The sequence below is a fragment of the Pteropus medius genome, unplaced genomic scaffold, assembly GCF_902729225.1.
Source record: "Pteropus medius unplaced genomic scaffold, Ma_sr-lr_union100, whole genome shotgun sequence".
Lineage (NCBI taxonomy): Eukaryota > Metazoa > Chordata > Mammalia > Chiroptera > Pteropodidae > Pteropus > Pteropus medius.
The window spans coordinates 5,909,722-5,915,796 of NW_024354503.1; positions in this window are offsets into that span (position 1 = coordinate 5,909,722).

Consider the following 6,075-nt stretch of genomic DNA (forward strand, 5'->3'; position numbering starts at 1 on the left):
TTGGTTTCCCTAAAGTCCTATGCCCACTAATGGGCCATCTGCTGAGGAGGGAAGGGATGACACATATTCCCCTGCCCAGGGCCAGAGAGGTGATGAATCCTGTGTAGAAAGACACCTACTTTTCTCTAAAAAATTTAAGACATGCTCATGTAGAAGTATTGGAAAATACACACGTGCGTACATATACACACACGCACCACAGTAGAGGAGACTTCCTTGGGGAGATTTCAGGCAGGGGCTGTGACTGGTACTCCTCTGCAGCGGATGAATAAGGTGGTCCCTGACCTCAGGAGAGTCTCCTTGAAGCAGGGGAGACAGGTGTTCTAGTGCTTTCTCATATGGTTTACCAAGTCTAGAGGTAAGTTTAAATATTGAGAGAATATGAAAGAGAAAGTTCTGGTAGTTCTGTCTGCAGGAGGAAAGGGGGTTAAGGAAGAGGTCCATGGAAAGCTACAGAGGGGTGACCTTTGTGTTTCCAAGTAGTGGAGGGGAGGGTACTTTGAGCAGGGGCAGCTGCAGGAGCAATGGGGCCAGGGTGTATTAAAGCCCCTAGCTTATGATAAGGGTGTTGGGAAGGCCGTGGAGTGTTCACCTACTGACTTTGAGTGGCATCTGTTGCTACAGAATAAAATCATCGCCTATTCCGCTGGCGAATTGGATTTGGACCGTAGATCTCCGAACAGGGGCTAAGGTGCAGTTCCAGAGTCAGCCAGAAGGTGGGGTCCTGCTCTCACTCATCCTTGGAGCCGCTGTGAATCCCAGGGTTATGGGGTGAGAGAGGACAAAAGAATCTGACCCATTGTCTGGCACCCTGCTGGTGCTTTATGTGTGTTATTCCCACCTTAATTCTTCTAACAGCCCTGAAAGGAAGATGGTGGTGTCCTATTTTACAGCTGGGGAATTTGAGGCTCAGAGAGAGTCCCTGGACCAAGGTCACACAGCTGACAAATGGTAAAGCAAGGATTTGAACTTGGCCCTAGTGGTTTGGACTATGCACAGCACAGGAGAGTTCCTCACTCAGGTTGCTGCCTGCCTCTCCTGAGTCTGTGAGAGACTCAGGATTTTGGTCCTTTTCCGATTTTTCTCCCTCTAAATTTCCTGCCCCTCTGTCTCCATCTCTGGTCCCTTTTGGAGTCTGTGTGTTGTCTCCAGACCTAGGCCATGCTGGGTGACAGTATTGCCTCATGGCCTGGGAGCAAAGTTACTAAGAAGTGCAGGTGAGATGTGAGGCTCTCAGAAGCGAACCTCTGGAATGCTCCAAGAGCAAGAGGCGAAGCTTGCAACACTGGGCTAGAGGTCAAGGATGCATTCCCAGAAAGACCTAGAAATATATCACCAGCTCCAACCTGACAGTTGACCTAGCCACGGAAAACTTCACTGGAGCTTCACTAAATCAGACCATAACTGGCCCTCTTAAAACTCTTTCCATCCAAAAGTATCAGGAATGAAAATCTAAGTATATATCTACCACTTCAAGAAAGTTCCTGTACCAGTCAACAATCTAACAGATGAGCTAGTTTCTTCAGTCACCAAGCAGACATATTCAAGCTACCAACACAATAGTGGAAAATGCCTCTATATCAGTTTTTTGCACATTATATGTGTGACCCATTAGTAGGTCATGAAATCAATTTTGTGAATCACAGTGAACATTTTTAAGACAAAATAAAATATAAACTATTAAAAAAAAAGATCTGATGACCAAGTCTCCCAGCCCACCTGCCTCAGCTTCCCCCCACCCAACCTCTCTCCCCATCACCACGGTCTTCCTCCACCCAGCCATGTTGCCACCTGGGCACTAGAGCCTGTCTCCCTTGTCTGTAGTCATGCCTTCTCCTCCTGACACCATCTAGACCTCCCTCTCCTCTGGACCATTTCCAGCAGCAGTCAAGCTCACTGTTATTGCTCTCACCTTAAGTGGGAACAAAACAAAAATCTTCTTTTCATTCCACTTCCCCACCAGCTTTCTCAGCTTCTTCCCTTTCTCTGCTCCACTTTGCAGTAAAGCTCCTGGAAAGAATGGTCTCATCTTGCTATCTCCAGTTCTCCTCCACTCCATCTTGAATCTACCCCAGTCAACCAACACTCCATCAAAACCGTGCCTGTTCATGGCCCTGGTCAGTCTTGTTCACTGTTCGGATCCAAATACTCCAAAGGGACCTCATTTCCTCCAGAGGAAGAACAGTTTTTCTACTGCACCTCTTGCCCTGCTCTACACCCGCTCCTGTTACCTCTCTCCCCCTTGCTCACTCTGCTGCAGCCACCCTAGGCCTAGCTGGTCCTTTAGCGCTCCAGACACGCTCCCCACTTGCCCCTGTGGCATGAGTCCCTCCCTCACTGCCTTCAAGCTGAGAAAGAGGAAAGCAGGCTGTGGCCTCCAGGAGCTGGCCTGGCACTCCCAGCTGGGCTTTGGTGTTCCCTGGGTAAACATAAACATTTCACAGACCATCTACATCAGAAAAGGCTACTCTGAGGTGACCGTGATGGATCAGGACACACAGGACCACTCAGTTATCATGTCTGAATACAGACAAAACACAAACATTATCCAAACCACAAAAAGACTAATCATGCCTGTAGTGGGTTGACTTGTGGCCCCAAAAGATATGTCCACATGGAATCTCAGAATGTAACCTTATTTGAAATAAGTCTTTGCAGATGTGACTAAGATAAGGATCTTGAGATGAGATGATCCTGGATTAGAGTGGGCCCTAAATCCAATGATGAATATCCTTATAAGGGACAGAAAAGGAGAAGACACAGAAGGAAATACATGTGAAGATGGAGGCAGAGATTAGAGTGATGCATCTACAAGCCAAGGAATGTCAAGGCTTTGCCAGCAGCCACCAGAAGCCAGGAAAGAGGCAAGGAACAGATTCTCCCTCAAAGCCTCCAGAAGGAACCAACCCTACCAACACCTTAATATCAAACTTCCAGCCTCAAGAACTGTGAGAGACTACATTTCTGTTTTTAGAAGCCACCAAGTTTGTAGTAATTTGCTACAGCAAACAGGAAATTAATGCAATCCCCTTATGCTGGCTAGTGTGACAGCTGTTGCTTCTTAGTAATGACAGCTGCAACTTTGGTCTGGTCTTCCCTCCTGCTGGATAGGTTATCAAGAGCCCCGGTCATAGAATTGTCCCTGCTTCCTGACAGCTTCCAATCCAGAGCAAAGTCCTGCTTCCTAAACTCTCCCGGAAATCATCTAACCCACGCCCAAATTCTGTATGTCTTTTCTAGACACCCTCTTACTGAGTTGCCCAGCTTGCTAACTGCCCTGTGCTCCTCGTGGTCTTTGGCTAGAAGGCATTGACAAAGTCTTCACCCATAGGCCACCATCTTGAGTTAAAATTGCAGTCTGCTCCATCTTCTTTACCCCTCACCCCTTCTCTGGCTCCATTTCCCCGTAGCACTCGTCACTTTCTCCTGCACTAGGCCAATTACTTATTTGCCCTGTATTGTTTATGTTCTGTCTTCCCCCATCTCCATTTAAATGTAGGCTCCACTAGGGGCAGAGGTGCTCGTCTGTTTTGTTTCCCAATGTATTCAAAATGGCTAGAACAGGGCTAAGCATGCTGTGGGCACTTGGTAAATATTTGTCGAATGAAGGAGTCAATGCTGGGATGGAAGCAAGTCCAGGGAGCGCCTAACTAGTTTGGCCATTAGGCAAAGCTTCCCCGGAAAAGGGCCACCAGGGCTAGGATCTGACATGAAGTTTCCAGCTATGAGAGTGGGGAGGAATATTCCGGGCATGTGCAAAGGGCCTGGGGAAGAGAGAGGGTATTTCAGGATTGCTTCAAGGTGGCTGAAGAAGCTGATCTGGAAGAAGGCAAGAGATGAGGTTGGGGAGTTGTCAGGAGCCAGGATGTGAGGGGCCAGGTCATGGGGAGCTCAGCCTTCACCGTGAGGGCCACGGGGAGCCATGGAAGTGTTTAAGCACAAGGCAGCATTGTAAGAGTAGACAGTGGCAGGCAGACGGTGCCATGGAAGAGGTAAGGCTGGAGGTGCGAAGGTCCATGGCAAGGTTTTTAGAAGGTGAGATGATGCAATTTGGGCCAAGGTGGAAGCTGGAGAGAAGAGGCAGAGTCCAAGGAGAATGGCCTGGGCACTTGGGTATTCAGAGGTGCCATTTAGTGCAGAGGGGACCGTGGGTGGTGAAGTTGTGGGGCAGGGACTGAGTTTTAGGCACTTTGTGTTATAAACAGGGGAGATGTCATCTGGAGCTCAAGGTCGGGCTGAAGACACAGGCCTGAGGGGTGGATATAGAGTGAGTGATACTGAAGCCTTGGCAGAGAGGGGGAATTCCGATGCCTTCTACCTGACACTCTGTAAGACCAGAAGGCTCAAGGCAGCGGGGCTGCAGGAAGGAGAGAGGGGGCCGACTCCCTCACCCCTCCTTCTCTCCCTTGGGTCTTTAGGTCTTGCCTTGCCCCCTGGAGCCCCCAGTGGCTGGAATCACTTGCTGGGACAGAGGCCTCCTTTCTTTCCTAATAATTCACTGCTCCAGGTGTCTTTAGAGAGCAGTGAGGAGGCTCTGCCGGGCACCCAGCCCAGCAGGTACAGCAGTAGCCACTTTGGACACAGAGCCCCACCTGGAGGTGGAGATGGCAGCCTGGCCCAGGGACTCAGGCCCCGTTATTTTGGGAAAGCTCCGAACTGGGGCTAAAGTTGGCAGTCACCAGAGGAAGTCCAGGCACTATGTCACCATCAGCAGCTCACAGACAGCAGAGCTGGGGGGCAAGACGGGCATAGGCTGGCACGCTCCCTCCTTGTCCCAGTGGCCCTAGACTGACCAGAGCTGGAGGCGGCCCTGCCCCAGATGGACACTTTAACCCAGACCCTATGGCTCATCCCACATTTTCCATTCTACCTCTGAATGCCTCTCCCATCTGCCAAGTAGCTCAGGAGGGGCTTTTCTTCCCTCCTCTCTCTTCTGAGCAGAGCCTTCTAAGCGCCCCTCCCGAGAGTCTTGCTAAAATGCATTTCACATATCAATCAAGTACTCAACCCCCAAACCTTTGGGTTGAAGGCCGGACTCCTCTCTGGGGACTCTCAGGGCCAGCTCCCAGTTGAAACTTCCTTTCAGTTCCTCAGTGTGCTTCTCGCTTCTGCCCTCTCCCTTCATCTCCTGCTCACTTTTGGCTTGCTCATCACTTTCTCTGGGAGGCCCTCCCTGGTCCCCAGGCTGCAGAAGGAAGGTCTGCTTGAGTAACCCTCACCTACTGGGCTTCCCTACTTGGGTGCCAGGAGGGCAGACTGTCTGTCATGTGGACCCCAGTTCCCAGGAACCTCACATGGGCCAGAAATGTGGACGGCATTGAGCTGAAAGGCATCACAAAGCTCTTTCACGCCCCACTTCTTTCCATCCTGTTCCATCTTGTCCCACTGGGTGATCCTGTTTAATCCTCCCTCACAGCTAGAAGAGCAGCCTGAGTCTAGAGGTTGTGTCCCTTCACCTTTGCCCACCAAAGAGACTCAGCCCCAGCGTGTTGGGAGGAGACACCACCAAAATGATATCACTCCCAAGCCCTTAGGGGAAGTAGGGCAGTGGGGCACAGCAGGGAGTTCCTGTGGGGTGTGGCCGAGAGAGGCTCTGAGAAAGGGAACCAGAGAGAGGCCCTGAGAAAGGGAACCGGCCTTGCCCTGGGGCTTCCTGCTCTGAGAGAGGTGGTTGGAAACTGGGACCCTGGTTCAGTTTCCTCTTGTCGATTGACTTTGGACACACTTAACCTCACTAGGTGATAGTTTTCTCATCTCTAAAATGGAAAGAGTGAGATAACCTACCTCTCAGGGTATTGCGAGCTTAGTGAAATGTAAAGTACTTAGCACAGTGCCTGGTGAGCCAAGTTCCCCTCCCCAGGCCTCCAGGCCTTCCATCACCACACCACGGAGGAAAATTCAAGTTCGTGCAATGCCCAGACCAGGGATGGATGGGACATACACAGCAGAGGGGCAGAGGATATCAGGGCAGATGTGCTGCTGCCTACGGGCTGTGGGACAGGGCCCTTGGGCTGAGGAAGACAAGGAAATCCTGGAAACTTTCACGGCCAGCTCCCACTTCAAACGAACGGAGGT